Source organism: Pleurodeles waltl, chromosome 5, assembly GCF_031143425.1.
Source record: "Pleurodeles waltl isolate 20211129_DDA chromosome 5, aPleWal1.hap1.20221129, whole genome shotgun sequence".
In the NCBI taxonomy this organism is placed as follows: Eukaryota; Metazoa; Chordata; class Amphibia; order Caudata; family Salamandridae; genus Pleurodeles; species Pleurodeles waltl.
The window spans coordinates 1,185,407,863-1,185,430,203 of record NC_090444.1 but is presented as its reverse complement, the minus strand read 5'-3'; positions in this window follow the sequence as shown (position 1 = coordinate 1,185,430,203).

The window sequence follows — 22,341 nt, the reverse complement described above, 5'->3', positions numbered from 1 at the left end:
GCTCGCCCCTTATCACGCTGGATGCTGTCTGGGAATTAGGGGTGCTGAGGTCCTGGACTGGGGGCCCCCCTCTCTGCCGGTCCAGGGGGGTCTCCGCCCCCCTACTCCCTCTCACCGAGCGGGCAGGCGGGCCCTGCCTCAGACAGAGACAGACCCCACCTCTGGATGCTGGCGGGGGCCCTCGAGCACTCCATCCCCCCTTGCGCTGCTCCTGGCGCCTCACCCACATGGGCCGGTCCCACCGCTCCTCCGCCTTGTTGTGCACGCTCCTCTTCAAGGTCTCCCGGTGGGGAACCAACCTGCCTGGAACACTGCTGCCAGTTGCGTCCCTAATGCTCTGAGGGCGCTGCTATCTTGTGACGACCCTGGGCCTTCAGCCTGAGTGCTCCATCTTACTGGGCCGGCCGTCTCCTGCTTCACTCACCCCAATAACATGTGGGATGCGTCCTGGGTGCTAGGGGCACAGTGACCGTGCAAGTTTTCACCCCATGGGGCCAGTGGATGAGGGATTCCTCAAAGGAGTGGACAGAGAGGTGCGATCGTCCGCCCTATCCGTCTGCCATCTTGGCTCCGCCAAATGTTTATAGCATACATTTAGAATCGAGATCCACCATTAACACAACTATTAGTGTACTTGTAGTAGGCGTTTTCCTTGCCAATCACAGTCAAAACGCTGTATCTTTTGATGACCAATATGGTAAATTCAATTTCTTTGTCAAAAATAAAATCCAAACTATTTTGACCTTGTTACAGCCGATAATCTATTTACTATATCTGATTTTTATTATTAGGACATAAGCCACACTGTAAATTGCACAATCTTGGTTTGTGAATGGAATAAATACATTGTGGGTTTTTCTGCCTTGACAACTAAGAGAACTTAAGCTTCGAAGCCTTGTTGTGGAGGCTTCAGCTACACTCCATAGCACCTCGCGACAGAGAAGAGCGAATCCCAGGGGTGAACACATGCTTTCTGCTTTAAATTCGCGTACAAGCTGATTAAATCACCCCCATATGCAAATATAAAGGTTATCATGTGAAAGTTAAAAATTAGCTCTCAACTATATGACTAATGAGAATCTATTTGCAAAATGTCTACCGAACAGGAGCAGAATATGTAAACTTCCAGTCACTTTAAACTTGTGAATGGGGAGTTGTAACTAGAGGGTTAATCTCTGAACAAAACATGGAATGTATTTTTGATGAACGGCGACTCTGTGAACGGATTAGGATAACACATCAGCGCCAAGTGCCACAGATCTGTCCCTGTTAAATAAATATTTGCTGATAGCATTTAGGCCCTTCAAAATGTTGTAATGGCCCATTAAGGAGGATCGGGAGCTTGTCCAAACATGTGAACTGAAGATGAAGCGATAGAAACATAAATCCTACGATTCCATTTATGAAATCGCTTTCTGAGGTGAAACAAAAGCATTTTTCTGTCAGAATAATCTTAGATTTGTCTGTGAAACTATAAGGAGCCACGCAAACCTGTAATTGAATACCTGGCAGAAGTGCATTTGTTTGACACTTTGACACTCATAAGCCACATTAACATGAACAATATTTTGGAGACATTATCATAGAATTATGTGTAAACCAATGCTCATTTGTATTTAGATGTTGAAATACTTTACATTTGGCAGAGGGAATAGTGGATGGCTGGTTGGAAACCATGGGTGCAAGGGACACATTCTACTGTGCAACGACAACCGGCAAAATGAAGCGGTTTCTGTCACCTGTGGAGACTGCTACACCTGACAGAACTCCCCACGCGTCGGACACAAATCATTTGGCGCAGTGAAAAAGGAATTGGGGTTGTGGCTTAAAAAGCACAGCAAAGGTATCTCCACAAGAGATATGGCCTATTTATTTAGTGGCCTGGTCTAATACACGTGAAATGCAGCCCTGGCAGTGATAAGTTAATAAATGGAGTCTAACTGAACTTAACACCCAAAATCAGCATCAAGGGATTTATTTAACAGTTTATGTAGCATCACTTATCCTGGGGCACGAGTGATAAAATACTTGACAAGATAAAATAAAAACGTAAGTGCCTCCTTGGCTGCTTGCTGTCACTACCTTGGTGAGTCAAGTGTACAAAGAGGCTAACTTATTTATTTGCAAATTGATTTCATTTTACACACCGAGGGACCAATGGTAAGCAACATGTTGCTTCATCTCCATGCCCAGAGCTGGCTTCAGCGCTGGTGGCGCCCTGTGCAACAGTCTTTTTAGGCACCTCCCACCCTATGACCACCTCCCCGGATTCCCTCGCTACCACACTGCAAATGTGCCCCTCATCTCTCCAGAGCCCCCCCTTTCACATACATTCATTTGTTTTAAAGGGCTTTTAAAGGCTGGCTTTACTAATCCACTCAGCTACCCACATAAAATATAGTTCTGTTCTTTGCACCAGGCATATTAACCCTCTACCTACTTTATGGCGAGTCAAAACTGATGCTAGACAAACCTCTGATCTCTCTCTTTAGCAGGAGGATTATTCACAAGAAGTATCTTGACATTTTAATTGCTTCCTAATTGCTTCCTGAAGGCTTTTCAGCAGTTGTTTTTAAATAGCAAGTTTCTAAGTAATTGCTAAACCCAGCGCCCCCTGAGGTCAGCGCCCCCCAATCCAGGGCAGCACCCGGTGCGGCAGCACCGCTCGCACCGCCCTAAAGCTGGTCCTGAACATCCAGTGACTTTTCGTTGCATCTTCAGCATGTGACAAACAAGCATCTACAGCATCTTTTCTTCGGTTGTAAAGGACAAAGATAGCTGGTCCCCTAGGCCCCTTGTTCAGTGTCTTTTTTTACGTTGCCTGGGCAGAGGTTCGGCAGACCCTGGTCCATTTAAAGCTGCACCACAAACTATTTGTTTTGGCTGCGATCATTAATCGAAATGTATGCTCTTATCATTATTCTTGATTTGCCTTTCAACAAATTGGATTGACCGAAACAATGGACTCTAAGGTGATTTGTGACGCACTTTGCCCTATACACCCATGCAGCATACAAAAGTGTAATGCAGGGCATGCATTTTGTTGTGGGGGTGCACTAGAATCCCGTGGTTATGCAACCCGTTATGCATATGAAACAAATGTCTTACCCATTCCTATCTGTACGGAGAGTGAGCACGTTCACCATACATCAGTCCAATTGTGCTGCCTGCTATATAGCATGCTGGGTGCCTCTTCCAAATCAAACATTTTTCTGATAGTCACTTAGCTAACACAGTCGTGATTTTTTTAGATCAGGTGATCTAAACTAGAATAGTTCCCACTCATCTCTGAATGCCAGGTCCCAGTCTCCATAGGGTCTCTTCTCTTTCAGAGGTGGGAAACACAGCTGAAATTTCTGCATTACACAATGTCCTTCAATGTTATTCTGTGGTCCTTCTTTGCATTTTGACTAGGAGAGAGGCCCCACAGATTCCAAGACATGTCCTGGAGAGACGGGCACTACCCTACATGTTTCATGCGGGATAAAATGCAACAACGTTGTAAGAATATAGTATCATCACAGCTGTTTCCTACACGCTTCAACAACTGCTGTACATTTCCCTATTCTAGATGTCAGCAAAAAAAAGCCTCCCCTATCTGTGTACGAGGCTGGAGGGGATTGTATACAAATGCAGGATTCGTGGAAGCAGTTGACATTCTACGTTGTAATCTTGCCAGCATCCACCCCCTGTACTCATATTAATTTAGATAAGCTCAGAACTCAGATACAGGCGGGGTTACTGGATCTATCGTTGGCACTCAATTTCGAATTTAACATCTACTTGTTTTCTGCTACTGAAAGTGCTGAGAAACATGTTGCCATTCCTTCAGACTAATCTCCATGAAACAATAGTCCATGCAATTATATCGGCTGGACTACTGCAATTCTCTTTTTTGGAGGTCCTATTTGTCTCCTACATCCTCGAAAAATTGTTCAAAACTCTGCTGCCATCTTCTTTTGGGGCTGAAGAAATCTCTGTACATCGGCCATCACCAGAAGGCCCTTCATTGGTCATCAGTTAAGAAAATCAGCTTGTTTAAATTACTGTGCTTCTGCCACCCATCTATCCATTAGAGTGCTCTTCAGCATCTCTAGACCTCTTCATACTACTAAGCTGCAAGATCTCAACATTCAGCATCTCTGAGTTCAGCGTCCGCTCCCCTTCTTCAGATTCCTAAGATCCCATGAACCTGAATCTGGGGAAGAGTCTGTGCACATATCACAACGAAGGCCTGGAACTCCTTGCCCAAGCCACTTCGCTCATCTATCCCTCTTCTTCAGTTCCAAAAGTTATTTAAAACAAATATTGTTCCCTGTTGTAAGACACAGTAGACATTGAGTCTTCCCTCTCAGGAACAAGGCACCTTGTTTCAGGGTCAATTCATGCTTTTTAGTTTAAAAATGAATAAAGCAGTAAGGGCCAGATGTATGAAATTTTTTGCACTCGCAAACGGTGCGAATCGCAAAAATCGGCCGTTTGCGAGTGCAAAAAGAGTGGTCTGCGATGCATGAAAGGCATTCACAGACCACAAATAAGAAATCGCAAAAATTGCGATTTTTTGCGTTGCGACCTGGTTTTGCAAGTCGCAATTTGCGATTCGGTATTTCCAGTAGGAAACTGCGAGGTGCAAATTGCGACTCGCAAAATCCAAGTCGCAAAGAGATGCATCAAAAAATCGTTCAGAAATCGCAATTTTGGAAATGAAAAAAAATTGCATATATGGGCCAACAGGCCCATAGCTGTGAATGGGGCCGGTATCGCAATTTGCGATTCGGTAATAGCATTTGCAATTTTTAAGAAATCGCTATTACAGAATCGCAAATGTGATACATGGCACTTTGCGAGTCGGAAATAGCGATTTCTTAAAAATCGCTATTTCCGAATCGCAAAGGGCCATGATGATACATCTGGCCCTAAGTGCGCTATATGAGGGAGGAACAATCTGTGCTTAATTTGTAACATAATGAGTACCAGTGCCCAAAGAGCTGCTCAGAAGCCTGCAGTCAGTGTTATTAAATATTTCCTCACCGAATATCAAGGGTACTTATTCGTGAATCCACAACACACCTCTTTAATCCACTGCCAGATACACCCTACTCCTTTATCTCACTCTTCTGGGTTCCTCCTTTCTCCCTTGGTGGCAGTTTTTCTGTCTTTCTCTTCTCTTTTATCCCTTTTGTATGCTCCCCCTCTTGCTCTTTGAGAATGTATGATGAAGAAAAGTACTGTGTCCATAATGTTGCAGTGATTGGTAAAAGGGTGTACTACCCATTAAAATGGTGTACTACCCAGCAGCCACAAAGACATGTTCATTATCCAGTCCCATCTACCACGGAATAATGTTGTGGTGATCCACTACATACATATTCAGTCAGATACCATTGAGGGATTATGAACAATACTTGTTCAAGAAAAGGCCACTACCACACCTACCAAGGTCTGCAAAACTACTGCAGCACCACAACTGGCAAGGCTCCAATTAAAGAGAGACATAAAGCTTCCACGACCAATGCAAACCCCACTACTTATTTCAACAACTATGGTGAAGCCCATAGCCACAGGCACACTCACCCAGGTGATTTACTCTATCTTGTCACGTTGACCGAGCTAAAGCAGACCTGCATCACCTGCACACATTACAGGAGGGAGAGGAGGACAACAAGCACTTACTCATAAAGGGTATGGCTCCATTGTGGAGGATGCTTCTTTTATGTATGTGTGGATATGGTATTTCTGTAGTTCACACGTAGCCAGAGGCAGTGAATCTCTGTATATGTTCCAATATAAACAAAAGGACAATGACGGATAACAGAAGTAGCTGGTTAATGTATTGTGATGTAGTGTATTTTCAGAGGTGTGTGTATCTTAAGCTTTTTCCTAAATTAAAGCAGCGTTGGGGTGGTTCTGATGGATATGAAAATGTTGTTCCAGATATTGAGTGCATAGATTGAAAAAGCCTACTGCCTTGTTTTTTTTGTTTTTTATACTTTTTAGCCAGCAGTGTGATGGTATTCTGACTGTGAGTGTGCTGAAAACCACCAGAGACGATGACCTTGTCTACAAGATAAGTGGGGGTGGTGGTTATGACGACTTTATAAGTGATGTAGTGGGTTTTGAAGATTGTGTGGGCTGGCAAGGAGATCCAATAGCATTCCATCAGGATGTGAGTGATGCAATCATATTTCTTCAGGCCGTGGATGACATATGATTCCCTGTGTAGGATACCTTTAAGGTGTGCCAGTGTATGCTAGAGGCATTTTAGCTACATCAGTACAACATGCATATTTTAAACTAGTTCACCCACTATGAGCCTGACGAAAATGTGCCTGCAATGAAATTGGATGACTTTTCAAATTACTGTGAGGAATTCTTTATTTGTTTTTTAAACCGATGAGAGGGCCTCATTTAGAATTTGGAACCAGATCCCCTCTGTAAATCTATAGGGCTCCCTCTCTCTGTCAAACATGTTGGTTTTTCTACTTCATTAAGAGTTGGACGAAGCACCAGATTTCCAGTTAGATCTACCATCAGAAAAGACCAACAGTCCATCCACCATAGGTTCGTCAGTCAATAAACTTGGGAAGCACCACCCTCTTTCGGAGCAGCTCTTCTGATGTACATTTTTCCTGGAACAAAAAACTACATGGCCCCAAAAAGGAAATAAAGTAATTGGCTCCCAAACACTGACAGAAGTCACACAGGGATTCAGGGCCATTTTTGTTGTTGCTTTTCAGAAACAAACCCCTACCTTGATGCTTTGTTTCTTAAAAAACACAAGTTTTCTATGCGTGGCCAACACAACATGCTTTGCTAATGTCGCAGACTTCAGAGCAGCCACCTCACCAGTGTTTGCACTGAAGGCAGTGAGATCCCCACTAGGCAGGCGGGATCTTACAATGTAGTGGAAGGTTGTCCTCCGGGGGAGCAGAAGCTATTGCCACCGCAACCTGGCAGGATGATGGGATGCCCATGAGGGCCTAAATTACCTATGGAGTTAATTACCCTCATTTCAGATGCTTCTCAAAGCAGGTTCCAGAGACAGCTATGTCCCCTGCCTTCACAGATCTCTCATGACTACCAGATGTAACTAAAAGCCAAACAAACAGGCCAACTCCAAATTAACACACACAGGGCCTCATTATGAGTTTGGCGATCGGCAGAGGCCGCCCGCCAAACCTTTCAGTCCAGAAGACCGCCACTCTGTTCTTCCGCCCGCTGGCCCTATTATGAGTTTCCCGCTGGCCCAGCAGGAAACTACCCACAACATTGACGCCGGCTCATAATCGAGCCAGCGGCAATGTTGTGATGCATCGGTTGCGACGGCATCCATAGCACTTTTCACTGCCTGCAATTCAGGCAGTGAAAAGCAACACGGGCTGTCCATGAGGGCTTTGCCCTGCCTATGCCATGTGCATCGGCAGTGTACTGGCTCCCATGGGGGCCCCGGCACACAGTCTTAGCTAGCCTTTGCATGGAGGTTGAACCGCCATGCAAAAGCTGGTTGACACGGGATTCGTAGTCCCCAGGCAGCGCTGCTTGCGGCACTGCCCTGGCAGAGTAAGAAGTCCGGCACTGCCAGACCATCGGCAGGTGAAAAAGCAGCAGTGGCTGGCGGTCAGACGGTTGCGCTGTCGCCACGGTCACAATGTGGCTGTCGGACCAACGCTTTGGTGGCTGTCCGATCGCCACCGTGAGTCTTGAGATCCTAAGACTGCCAGGCTCATAATCAGGGCCAGAGTGTAGTTGACAGCAACTGATCCACCTCAATGAAACGGTGGAAAATGGAATTCAAATCAAAATAATGTCTTGTGATTCTTCAATATACCTTCACGTAAACTACCTCTTGCCAAAATATCATAAGTATTATAAACAAGGGGGCGTGGCCAACATGGCGGCCAGAGCGGTCGCATAAAATAGAGCTCCGCTCTCGGCCTGAATAAAAATCCTTTAAAAGACGCCTGCGGTGCTTAAACACGGTAGGCACCGAACGTGCTGCCACCGGTACCTTCCGGCGGCCCTGAAACACACCTTGGATGCCACCGAGAAGCGGCATCGTGACTGCAGAGACAGGCGCGATGGCCAATCGTTAAGACAGGCAGCGTGGCCACGCGAGGACCCAGACTACGTGGCCCCAGTGCCCCGAACAGAGGTGGAGCTGAAACGAGGACAGAACCCGCGTGCGGGCTAAAGGAGCTAGTGAGGAGGCAGAAGCAGCAGCACGAGATCCGAGAGACAGGTGAGAGCTCCCGAGATGGCAAGGAGAGACCACGGAGGCCTCCCGGACAGGCCATGGCGGCCTAAGATGGCAGACCTGTCCCGACAAGCCAATACACAAGGGGCCTGGCCTAGTGAGTGGCGCATCCAGCCCACGGTTAGCAGCAGCGGCGTAGTGCGAACATAGAGGCAGGCAAGTGAAGCCCGAGCTACGCATCAAATATTTAACGCTTGTAAAAATTCTTCACTCTGAGTACCATAACTGCGTGCCCTATCGGCGGCACTGACCGGGCCGCAGGGCCCCCCAAGGCGCATCAGACCCCACACAGGTGACTAGAAGACGCAACAATTATCCCGCAACAGCGCGGTGTCTGTAAAGACACCACATAATGCACTGTGGTTGTTCACATTAAGCTTCGCACCAATATTCAATGCTTGTAAATAACCTACACCTTGAGGAGCACAACGGCGAGCCCCTCCAGCGGCACTGAACGGACCCCAGGGCCCCACAACGTATATCAGACACCAAACAAGTGCTTAGAAGACGCACTATTGATCGCACAGCAACGGGCTGTCTGTTAAGGTACCATACAGCGTACTCCAACAACAACTGCCGTGTGCGCAACATACAAAAGCATCAAAATTCTATGTAGGGTAGGCTCTGAAACGCACCCTGGATGCCCCTGAGAAGCGGTGTCGTGATTGCGGAGACAGGCACGATGGGCAGTCGCTAAGACGGGCAGCGTGACCACACGAGGAGCCGGACTCCTTGACTCCAGCGCCCCGGACGGAGCTGAAACGAGGACAGAACCCGCGTGGGGGCTAAGGGATCTGGCGGGGAGGCAGAGGCGATAGGCGAGAGAACCCGGCGAGGAGAGACCTCGGAGGCCTCTCGGACAGGCCATGGCGGCCTAAGAGGGTGGAACCGTCCCCAACCACCCAATACATGGTACCAGCGACGTAGCGTAGACATAGAGGCGGGCAAGAGAGGCCCGAGCTACTCATCAAATATTAAACGCTTGCAAAAGTTCATCACTCTGCGTACCATAACAGCATGCCCCATTGGCGGCATCGACTGGGCCGCGGGGTCCTCCAAGGAGTATCAGACACCACACAGCTGACTAGAATAACTATTCCACAACAGCGCAGTGCCTGCAAGGACACACATAACGCACCGCGGCTGCCCACAGTAAGCTACGCACCAAATATTCAACGCCTGTAAAAATTTTACATCAAGTAGAATACAACTGCAATCCCTCTTAGCGGCACTGATTGGACCCCAGGGCCAAATAACGTATACCAGACATCACACAAGTACCTAGACGCACCAACTGTCCCACAGCAACGTGCTCTCCACTAGGGCACCATACAGCGTACTGCGGCTGCCCACATCAGGCAGCTTCCAACAACTACTGCTCGCTACAGAATAAAAGTACACCATGTGGGCAACATTCAACAGTACCAAAAACTCTACGAGAGACAGGCCAGATCATCATTACTGAAGTTAAAACCTGTACTTAACGGAACCAGAAAAACATAGACGAATTTGATCAATACTGCTCTCGGACCGACCTATAAGTACCGCGCCAATTCACTAGCAACAAATCAAACTAGACTTGCTCCCTTAATGGGCAAACCAAAGACCCCGCGTGCGCCACCAAACAACATGGAATCAAACGAGCCTAATCCACCGCCGGAGTCCTCGGTCACACACCAGGCACTTCAGAAGCTTGAGACAACCCTACAGTTGCACACTACGCAATTCGAGAAAATATTACAAGCCATCCTAGATACCAAATCTACATTAGAGGCAAAAATTGGAGCGATCACGGAAGATGTTAACCTTCTAAGCACGGACCAAAAAGCACTGGCGGAAAGAGTAACAACGATCGAAAAAGAAACGACACGGTTAACGCCATCGATAAATGACCTTCGGCAACAACTAATGACAGTAACAACGGAAGTTGAAGTCCTTAAGCGCAGAGCCGAGGACGCCGAAGGCAGATCACGCCGGAACAATGTCCGATTTGTGGGATTTCCAGAACGGGCAGAAGAGCCCAGCGCAGAACTATTTATTGAACAATGGCTAACAAACACAATATTCCAAAATAATATTCAAAAAATTTTTTCAGTGGAAAGACCACATAGAGTGCCTGGAAGAACACCCCCTCCAGGGGCCCAGCCCCGTCTGCTTATTGCAAGACTCCTTAACTTCCGTGATAGAGACCTTATCCTGCAACTGTTCCGTAAATCAGGCCCTGTGAGCTTCGAAAATGCAGAGATCACGGCCTACCCAGATTTCACTGTGGAAGTGCAGAAGGTCAAGGAAAGACTGCGTGAACATAACATAAAATATGCCCTTCTGTTTCCTGCAAAATTACGTATCCAAAGTGACAAATCGCACTCTCTTTTTCAATACTCCTGAAGACGCCTGGACTTGGTTACACGCTAAAGGCCTGGCTGATCAAACAAATTTGGGAAACACAGCGGAAAAATGGTCATCACCTAAGTCTAGGTGCAAGCCACGAAAGAAACAGGATGTTAAACCTTCACCTGAACAATCCCAAGCAGAACGCTCTTCATTATTACAGGCCACAACACTCTTCATCAACACATCCCCGACGTCCCAGTTCATCCAAAACGAAGGCGAGCCAGACCTTGAAACACAATATGATTCCACAGACTCCAACCGCGGCCCTAGCCTGACCCCGCGCACTGCAGATGATATTTGCTAAACAGGAAAGTCCAAAATAACTTTACAGTCAGGAACAGTTTTCCTCACAGTGTACAAAACCCACTTAGCCTGATGACCAGCAAGGAAGCGGAGAATTACCAGGCCTGGACCTGCAGCCGCCGGGGGTACCCGAAGGAACGCACCAGTACAGGGAGCAGAACGGGCCGAGAAGCTCGACAACTCGGATACATTTGTCCATAGCGCCCCCTACTCCATATGGACAGATTCTTTAAGAAGGCAGACACAGGCTTTATTACAGCCGTGTTGTATGCACAGTTACAGTTATATATAGTTGTTGTTTCAAACATTATTAGATGTGATTCACTCAAGGCACATGTCGTAACCCATCATTGTAGCAATAGGCGTGGTAAACAATCATACAACACAAATGTTGTACTCGTTGCTAAAGTCGGTAATATCTTAATTATAAAGCACAGTCGGAAATGCTGGGTAGAGCGCAATGCACAGACAATACATCCCCCTAACTTAGCAAAACAACACACATAACATGGCACACCAACACAACTTAAACACTCCAAAATATAAAATAATCACATGGAACATCAGGGGCATGGCAGCTATACGTAAACGGCAACAAATTTATGCGTACCTTAAGCGACATCGGATACACATAGCCTTGCTGCAAGAGACTCACCTCAACCGGGCCTTACTAGAAAACATGGCCGCAAAATGGCGGGCCAAATATATGGTACCATTTTTTCATCTTACGCCCGAGGGGTGGCGATATTGATAGCACCAGGGGTCCCGTTTGTAATATCCTGCACGCAGATTGATCCAAACGGAAGGTATGTGATATTGGAGGGGGAACTAGATGGTCAACCATTAGCAACAGTTGCTCTATACACCCCGAACACAGGCCAACGCGAATTTTTATGGACACTCAACAACAGCAAACTCAGAGACCCATTTGAGCCTAGTATATGGGGTGGGGATTTTAACTCGGTGTTAGACATACACATGGATCGATCAACTCCCCCACTGATCACTGCACCAGCCAGGCGCACAACTGCCGACCTAGTAGAATGGGCTGCAAATAATGGCTTGAAAGAAACATGGAGGGCGGGACATCCCACGCATCGTGAATACTCTTATTACTCATCAGTACATAAAATACACACAAGAAAAGACATGCTATTCGCAACACCTGCCATAATTCATAAAATAAATAAATCAGAATACCTAGCTCGCACTATTTCGGACCACAATCCACTGCATGTCACAATAACATGGGGACGCACACATACCCGTATTCCAACTTGGCACTTACAATCAGAAGCCCTCACAGACCCCCCCTTCAAAGCAGAGTTATCCAAATGCTTATCAAATTATTTTACGGTAAACAAAGACACCGCCTCAACACGCGCTACTGAATGGGATGCCCATAAAGCTGTGACCCGTGGCCACTGTTTAGCAGCCACAGTAGGAGTCAGAAAAGTGCTTACTAAAGAACTACAGGAATTAGAAATTAAAATGCGCAAGGCGGAGATCGAGCTCTCAATAAATCCATCCACACTGCAAACACTGAGTGATCTCAGAGCAAACTATAAAGAAACAGACACCAGACTATGCAAACACGATTACAGACACCTACAGGCGAAACAACACGCAGAGGGTGACAGATCAGGAAAATTATTAGCTTGGTTAGTTCGTCAACCAATACAGACAGCACCCATAGGAGCGATTAAACTTCATACAGGCCGTGTCGTCAACACCCAAGTCGAAATTAACACAGCCTTCCATATGTACTACTGCACTCTTTATCAAACCTCTAATCCCCCTCCTAAACAACAGCTTGCTACACTATTAACATTGATTCCCCAAAACCCACACCCGTACAAACGCCTGATCGCTATACATTGGAAGGCGCCCCAAACTCCTCCTAACGTAACCTGGCTGCGCGACCTATATAACCGTACACAAGCAGAAGCCCATACACTGAAACAAGCACAACAGACGGGCCAGCCACAGGAAGGAACCGAAATATGGGACAGCTTTGTGGTTAAAATAGAAACTAGAGACGACTTGTTCCCCCCATGACTCCCTACATTTTCTTCACTAATAAGCACCCACAATAGAACATTTAATGGTCATATAAACTAAAGAACTAGCTAGATTCATCAAGACAACATGGCCATAAACTCCCCCAAACGAATATGCATATGCCATGCCCACGCAAGAACATGCACCTTTATTTAAAACTGGTACCCACATCAACTGTGCACCTTCACCCTCCCAGGCAACCCAACGACAATCCTAATGTTCAAACGCCATTATGCACACATGCAAAAAGATATAACCAGAGTGAACACAGTTATATAATGTATAGTTCCTTTTTTCTTTTTTCTTCTCTTCTTGTCTCTTCTTGGTTACTTTTTTTTTCTCTTTTTTTTTTTACTTGATGCACATTATTAAAAGCTTCTTATTGTATGAGCTAAGAAGCTGCATACTCCTTTGAAACAGCTGCATTGCATTGACAGTTTCTATATCTTGCTTAATAAACAGATAAAAAAAAATATATATATATATTATAAACAACAGGGTTATTTCAATATTTCATGTATCCTTTTTATTTTCTTTAAACAACTGAATTAAAAAAAATTACATTCAATACAGTTGTACAGTTAAATACAATAAATAGGTGTAGCATCAGTTAAGTAAATACACCATCTACAGAAACCTCCACAATCTCTGGATATTGTGTAGCTGGTATATGGGATGAACAGTTCGTTTTTTGGTGAATTATTGAAATAGAAGTGCTGCAGACGAATCCCAAGGAGAGAGGATTGATGAGGACAAAGGACAGGCTTGAGCTGCATAGGCAAATTGTCTTCAAAGCCTCATAAACTAGTTAATGGTATTGCGACGTGTGAATGCAATAAATTTTGCTGTGTTATGTGTTCTTTAATTGTAATTACAAAAACTTGAATTAAAAAAAGATACCCAATCCCAAATCCCCCAAACAATGTCTTTTTAAAATTGTAGCAGACAAAATAATATCATATAAAGCACCCGGTTCTCAAAAATAAAGTGCATATGTATAAGAGAAGCTCCATAGTGTTTATTGTAATTCAATGATCAAGGAAATGGAATGCTAGGGAGATAAAATAATGTGACTTAAAGTACACAGGATCACAGAATAATAGAGAAATCAATGCGTTCCACAAAAAATCTAAATTTCTAGACCAGTAATTTTCTAAAATATCTTTTTTGAGAAGCATTAACTCAATAAAGAGTCATTTTCCTCCACAATACGCAGAAGTGAACAGTATGGGTCGATTCCCAAAGGTAACTTACACTTTTGAGTACGTTTACTACTTTTTAGTGCTCATAAACTTCACTTTTGTGTAAACTTACACTTTTGTAGTAACTTACATTTTTGTAGTAGATCCAGCACCGCACATGGCCAACCACTGATACTGCAATACCCTTCCCATACAAAATAACATAGGTAGAGACTTACTATATTAGTGTAAGTTACTACAAAAGTGCAGTTTTGAATAGCACTTTCTTTGTAGTAAGTTTAGGGCACAGGTCGAGGGTACACACAAATAGATGGTGTCTACCCACTCTTTTCACAAGCTGTACACTGCCAAGTGGTTGGGCCCCACAAAACGATACTAACCTTGTGGAGGTGTAATTTTCAAACACTTGGACACATTCAGCAGTGCCTGCACATTGTGGCTTTTGTTCAGAGCAGCAACATGCAGGAGGGGAGGGGGCTTATCATATTCTAGCTAAGCCCCTAACAAAAAGAGAAGTTAAGGGGCCATCAGGCCTCCTTTTGTTGGCATACCCTGGCTGGCAGCTATTGGAAGCCTGAAACCCAAATGTAATGGAGGGGAAACAAAGGCACACAGCCTGAGTTAATACCTTACAGGTACTTAAGAGAAGCATGCTTTTGACTTTGGTCAGTTCCTCTACATAAGAGGTATGCATGCACTGTAAGAATGTCTGATGTGTTGGTCTTTTCAAGTAATATCCCAATAAATTTAAATACCTATCTATTTCGCTTTATTTCTTTTATAGCACTACTTATCCCCTATGCAGGGTGTAAGAGCACTTTATATCACACGTACACATTATACATTAACAATAAATCATATGTGTGTAAATCAATGTACAGCATGTGTTACATCACACAGTGAGCGCCACAAGGTGTTGGAGCCACATGCCCTTCTTAGCTCACTGTGCATATATTAGAAGGGTTACATTTTATGAACTGCAAGTAACAAAATGATCTTTGTATTAATTGCAGTAACCCACCCATCCATTTACATAACATAAAAATCTGTAATCTGCATGTTACATAATGGGCTTTGTAGGAAACAAATGACCCCTTTATGCCACTATGATTCAAAAGTGGGACTAGACAAAACATTGATCTCTCCAGAAAATATGTTAACCTCCAGAGTTATCTTATTATTATTCCCTGAGATTCAGAGGGCACACAAAGATCCCTGCAACAGGTGCCTTAACCCCATAACATATTTTAAAATGCAGACTTTCCAATCAATTAAGCAGAACAGATTTACTGCCATGTTTCTCCTGGTTACCAATTTCTTTGTGGTAGGGTTTCACAAGATAAATGTATAAATTGAGGCCCAGATTTTGCATCGGATTGACTCACTTTTCTGGCACAAGCCAGATGCAAACTTTGATTTGTTATATATATATCTAGCAATGCGCTCAAAATGTGCTCAAGTTTAACCTGCAAAACATATGTGTGAGGTCTTAAGATCTGATGTTACTTCTAGTGATGTCACTTCCTGTGAAGTAATAGATTGTGATGCTATTTCCTGTGATGCCACGTGTGATAACAGGCACTGTGATGTCATGCGTCATGGTGTCACTTGCATATTGCCTAACTTGGTTAGTGCCCCCACTTCTATTTTTAGGACCTGTGCCCTAAGTACGTTTTATAACACTCTTGTAGTACTACAAAATGTACTACCAAGTGAAGTTTATGAATCAGACCCAGTGTTCAGAGAATGGTTTCCAGCTATTCAAATCTGTTCCGAATAATCCTGTGAGATGTTCTGCAGACATTCTTTGTGCAATATGCAATGTTGAAATAAATTTTTCCGTGACGATGACATCACGAGCGGTAAATGGGGTATAAACAAATCAACTAATGACTTGGTCGAATATTTTGAAAAAGTGCCTGTTGAACCTTTTTACACTTTTAGGTATTTTGGATAAAGTACTGATTGGAAGTATAACCACACTTAAGCAATAGCTAAACATGCCACTGAATGTTGTGAATCATAACTTCATGAACACAAAACAGAGGAGGATTTTACTGTGCTTTTTCATCTCCTGCTCATTCCATTAAAATGTCAATAATTCTAAAATAAAGCAAAAAATGACAAACAGAAAAGGACTTATGAAAACAAGTAGAATAATTGTACAGCCGGTTCAAGAGCATTGGAATGATTGGCACTGCATTGAAGAAAAGAGCGTGTAAGAGATCCAGTTATAGCCGAGTGAAGCCTTTGGCTCCAATTTTCCAGTGTTAGGCTTAATGTTTCTTCCTGTTTAAGTTTGAACATTTTGCCCTCGGTTGCTGAACTGGGTTCGTTGAGGGTTAACAAATCCTCTCTCGCCAGACCCTTTGTCCTCTGGGTTCCCGTGGTGGCCCACATCTTTCTGTGGTTCTGCTGCTTGGCTTGCAAGGGCATTCACTCGATCAATCTACCATATTTATGTCACCCGGGCATCGTGAAGTCATTTTATTTTGAGCGTTGGACGGCCCAGGTATTTTTTTTAAAGAGGACAGAGTAATCAACAGCTTGGGAGCCTAACTCATTGTGTGGCTCCATGCCACTGGCCTTTCCTGTATTCTAGACCACCTTGGCCTAAAAAAAGCAGTTCAATTTTAATTGCCTCATGGGTTTTCTTCAAATGGCTGCACTTTTTCCTAGTTTCTTTAGTGCATTTTTTGTTTCTTATGAACTATGTTTACTTTTATACTTTCTCTATTTGGTGTACGTTCATTGTATTGGGGGTATATGCTTTTATTCCACAGTGTTATGATTCATCTGGCCTCCTCTTTTCATTTTTCATTACCTACAATAGACGCCTTCTGACATATGCTATACTGCTCGTATGTCTTACAACAAGCTCTGTCAGTGCTTCTGGTCTCAAAAATTCGAAGGGGCATTAACATTTGGTAAAGCCCTTAGGCGACTTACAAAGGTGTATCAAAGTAGTTACTTTTTAGAATAATAGAAAACCATATAACTAATTAAAATAGAGAATACAACAAGAATCATCAATTGCTAATAATGATAGACTATTAACTCAGTACCTACCGTTGAGATCCGTGTGAATACTTTACAGGTCACAGGTTTGGATCACTGCAGATTTTACTTGGCTTTTCATCTTTCTGAGGTTAACAAAAACAAGTATCATTGAGTTAGGCTATAATACATATTGAAACATTAATAGACAAGTGCTGTGCGCTATTTATCTGTGTTAATCCATGTGCAGAGGCCCAAAAACCTAGGTTGTCAAGGCCAAGTGTATACCATTCCACAAGAAGGCATAGAGCAGCTGGGTGTTTCTACGGCCTGGGGACTAAATAGGTTCATGCCTTAGTAGAGTAGAGTGGTATTTTCCCCACTTCCCATTTTCACAGATTAATTTAAGTCTACGACACGGCTGACATTGTGTGAGGGCACCCGTTGAAAAACAGTCACACGGTGACTTTAGCATAGGAGAGTTCCCTCTTACCTTTAATTCATTTTGGAATTAATTTTTAATTATCTATTTTTTGTAAGGAGGAGAATACTAGCTTGTTGCAGTTTTAACAAATTCTTAAGAAATATTTAAGAACAATGCTTCCACAAGCCTTTTTAATAAGAGCACACCCTGTAAAGATATCCGTATCAAGGATATATGTATTTATGTTAACTGAGTGCTCTTGATAGAGCGTTCCGACCTAATAAATTACCTGTATTTGGACGCTCTTAGGTCGATGAATCTTTTGACCAAGTGGGGCTCTCTTCACCCGAGATTAGTCAATTTAATCAAATCAATAATCAATAACGAACATAAGCAATGCCCTGATCAACATAACACTTCACAATTAATCCAGAAAACATTTCGGCGAACCATGACCTTTCGGCCATGCATAACCACACCAGTGCATTCAAAGTTAATGAATTTATTTCCCTATATTAACAAACCTAGCACGATATAAATGTGTCTCAACACCAAATGATATATGTAAATGAACATTAATAGCTGTCCATAACGGCGAAAAAGATGCAATCTATGCAGCATTTGAATAACAATGCATTCGATAATAGCAACGCAAACCACTAAAACTATAATCTGTAATGGGCTAATTGCATACATTAGTCAGCACAACAAGGTCTCAAATTGCATCGTGCAACAAATGAATCCTCATCTAACATCAAATTAGCATCTGCATGTGGGACTTCATGCAAAAACAATTTAGCAACATTGATTTGGAAAACTCCTAACTAGGGCTCTTATCAAAAATCAGCAGTTGGTTACCTAAAAAGAAACACAATGCAATTGTACATTTTCCTTTCATATTTACCAAATTCAATCAGCATTCAAGGAAGTCTTCGTCTCACAGGTACCAGTTCCGATCAGCATGGGACGGGGGCAAAGGGGCAAGGTGGACGGGGCAATTGCCTCACAGCGGCAAGATAAAAGGATAAAACTAATACTTTATGCAAAGGGGCAAATCAAAGTTAAAGTCTCTAGGGCGGGAATTATTTAAAGTATCTTTCTCTCGATTAGAGAAAGCATCAAAGTCTCATTCAAAGTGGCGTCGAACATCAATTGGCATCGTAGAAGATGGCAAAATGACGAAGTCGGCAAGATGGGCCATAATGGCTGCAATGTCCTGCAAATGGCAGGTAATGGCTAATGGCTAATGGCTAAAATGGCTCAAAATGTCTCAAAATGTCTGCTTTCTTCCTGTGCACCGGGTTTTTATAAACAGCAGTTCAAATCCAGTAGGGTATTCCATTGGAGGGTTCATAGGTTGGCTTCAAATTGTCCAATCAAAAACAACAGTTCACAAGCTTCTGCCTAGGCATACATTATCCTTGGAGTCGGGAACGTAAGTTGCAACATATTTTACCAATTAACTCACTTTCAGAGCTTCCATTGTCTGCACCTGCAGATTGACCTTGGAGCAAAGAAGAAGATGCCAGGCTGGCACGAAACCTTAAAGATAAGCATGTGAACGATCTCACTGGAAAAGTACAGCTTCAAGCAAGAATACACGTTTTATTAGCACATTAGAAAAACACAAGCATCTAAACCGTGAGACAGGCAACTAGGCCGAAGCCTCCACTAAAGTTATGCTAAGTTAAAACATTTCAAACAAGCAAATCATGGCACACGTTTACGGTTATGTCAGATTAGTACAATTCTAATACATCACGTTATATAAAGCACGCTTATAAATGTTGGCGAACTACTCTGAGGGCACATTTGTCCCCGTACAATCTTTATTAGTTCGGTTAAAGTCACACTTGATTATTGCAGCACTACGTTTATGCGCTAATAAATGTAAAACCTTCGTTTCTGCGTCATCAATCCCTCCTCTGATGACTACTTGTCATCACACAAAACTATTCCCACAAATTTTATTCCGTTAAAATTCTGTCAGTTCTCTTTGCCTTTTAGTTCCCCTCGTTCTTGCCTTGTATTCTTCTGCCATTCTTTTCATCATTTTCTCTTCCTTCCTTCTCTTAATTCTTGCCATGATCATTAGTATTCCCCTCTTTATTCCCCAAATCCCAAAGATGCAAATTAGTACTATTAGTATTCCCTGTATTATTTTTAGTAATATTCCATTCCAAATGCCACCAAGCCAATTTCCCACTGAAGCAATTCCCTTTCCAACCTTCTCCCAAACTCCTGGTTCTTTCAATTCCTTCAAGTCTGCACTCTCTTTTGTTAGATTTGCAAGCATTGTTTTAATCTTCACACTGTTGTCTGGTATATACGTGCAACAGTGACGCGCACCAAGCATTTTGCAAACGCCGCCATCCTTTGCTAAAAGAATGTCTAAGGCAAGCCTGTTTTGAAGAGTCATAGCTCTTTCTGCTGCAAGTTCAGCATCCATCAGGATTATAGCACCTGAAAACTTTGTCAACATGTTATCCACTATAGTAGACAACTTTCTTATTTTGATGGAATTCAACACAACTCCCAATGAAGGAATCATGGCTCCAAATATATCTCCTACCACAGCAGCTGCGGTCTCTCTTTTCTGGATACGATGAGATCCAGACGTCTTTGGAATCACTGATAGGTCATCCAGTTGATAAATCTTTGGGAACACTATACCCAAATAACATCTCCCCCACCATCCCTTTGGAAGACGATAATAGGCATTATGCCCACAAATGTAATATACACCAGGTATGACAGGGTCAAGTCCGTTCAGCATGAATGTCCATTTGGCCTTAAAGATAAACGTATGTTTACATTCACTCGCTCCCACGAAAATGTTATCATAATAAGATTCACCACGATATATACAAAATTTCCCTACATGCCAAGCGTCTAAAGCTATTCTTCCTTGTGTTTTTATTGCGGCAAAAGCATAATTATCTACTGAAGTCCTCTTACTTAGCTCCTTTTCTAATTTCGCATTCATTTGTGCCATTCTATCATCTGTGCGATCTAAAAAGCTTATTTCTACTGCAGTGAGCGAGCAGGTAAGGTTTTCCCTATGAGCGTGAGCTGTTTCAAAAGGTTGCATTGGCTCGAAAAATTCCCTCATTATTTTAGCATCCCAATCTTTAGCAATCTGGCTTAGCTGCGTTATTATAGGAACATATGCAAAGGTAACATCATAATTTGAATAAAAATACTGTATGTTAGTTTGACCATAAAATCTAGAAGTTACTAAACTACATGTAATCCCATATGTAAGAGGCATGTGGTGATAAGTCACCCCTTCCGTTACCGATGTCGGTATCTGTGTACACACATAACAATCTTTCGCATCCATAGTCTCGACATATTCTGTTAGTAGGCGACAGAAAACATTATACGAAAGTTCCTTCTTATCATGCAAGTGTCTCTCATCTAATTCTAGTCTTTTCAATGCGGTTAGTTCAGTGACAGTAACAGGAGCAGAAGTAGAAGCATCAATTTTCTCATTCTCACCCTTACCACGCGTTGCAAGCGCTATTGCCATTATTATTAGTACACATGCAGTTATCAAGCCTATACACGCATATTTACAATATTTCACTCTACTGTTTTGTGTAGCGTACCTAGTCATGATCTGTATAGAATCAGAGCTAGAAGCACCTATAAAGAAACGATTTAGCAATTAGTTACAAAGCTGAACGAGCGCAATGTTCACACAGTTTTCTTCAGGAGCCCAGTCACTTATCGGTTAGCAGCATTTGTCTCAATTCGGCAATAACTCAGTCTTTTATCAGTTAGCAACGTTGTCTCAAATCGGGTTTAAGAGTCAATCAGGTTATCAAAGTCTTATCAAGTTAGCAAATGTCTCATCCGGTTTAGCAATGTCTCAGCTGGTTGTATCACGTTAGATTATAGCAAGCAATGTCATTTATCAGTTTTTTTTTCAGTCAATAGTGTCCTTAAAACTTTTCTTTTCTATTGGTATCTCTTCTTCTTCGTTCTCGAGGCTAAGAGATACAAATTCGTCGGTCCAATCGTCATTGACTACATATGCCCATTCTGGACCGGAATATCTCCTGTTTGGTATCCTTTTCCTTTTCAATTTTGCATCTCTCTTTGATTCTGCCTCACTGGTACTTTCCTCTTTGGCCAAGTCTTTTTCTTCACTTGATGTTGGTACCACGACAGACACTTCCTTTCTTTTCTCTTTCACTCTTGGCCCTTCACTGTCGTTCAACGTTTCTCTAGTTCTTAGTTTTACTGGTGATATACTTGGTCTTCTCTTTGCACTGTGTCCACTTGATGGACCTGCGATCTCTTCTGAAGAAGTTTGAACAGTTTCGTTCTGTTCTGCCTTGTCCCCTCCTTCTGGGGAGTCAATCAGGTTTTCCTTTTCTTTTTCTGTACCGTCTGCTTCTGGGAAAGCCCTCCTCTGATCAGGCTCTCCTGCTTCTTCACCCCTTTCGCGCTCTTTGTCACCGTTACTTTCTTCAGGCTCTTTGTCACTTTCAGCTGCTTCAGGCTCTTTGTCACCTTCAGCTGCTTCAGGCTCTTTGTTACCTTCAGCTGCTTCAGGCTCTTTGTCACCTTCAGCTGCTTCGTCGCTGTCTGAGGTTTCTCCTTGGTCTTCCCCAAGTGAATCGGTTGTTTCGTCCTCAGAGAATATTTCTCTCTCCTCTATTTCTGCCTGTTCGCTTCTAGTTCTGTTTTGCTCTGTC